This window comes from Rhincodon typus, chromosome 12 (assembly GCF_021869965.1).
Source record: "Rhincodon typus isolate 14 chromosome 12, sRhiTyp1.1, whole genome shotgun sequence".
Lineage (NCBI taxonomy): Eukaryota > Metazoa > Chordata > Chondrichthyes > Orectolobiformes > Rhincodontidae > Rhincodon > Rhincodon typus.
In genome coordinates this window covers 58,779,787-58,780,062 of record NC_063343.1, presented here as the reverse complement: position 1 = coordinate 58,780,062, position 276 = coordinate 58,779,787, and positions in this window count along the sequence as shown.

Here is a 276-nt window from a genome sequence, read left to right as displayed (position 1 = left end):
GTGTGTGTGGTGTGTGTGTGTGGTGTGTGTGTGTATGTGTGTGTGTGTTTGTGTGTGTGGTGTGTGTGTGTTTGTGTATATGTGTGTGTATATGTGTGTGTGTGTGTGGGGTGTGTGTGTGTTTGTGTGTGTGGTGTGTGTGTGTGTATATATATGTGTGTGTATATGTATGTGTGTGTGTGTGAGGGGGGTGTGTGTGTGTGTGTGAGGGGTGTGTGTGTGTGTATACGTGTGTGTTTGTATGTGTGGTGTGTGTGTATGGTGTGTCTGTGTGTG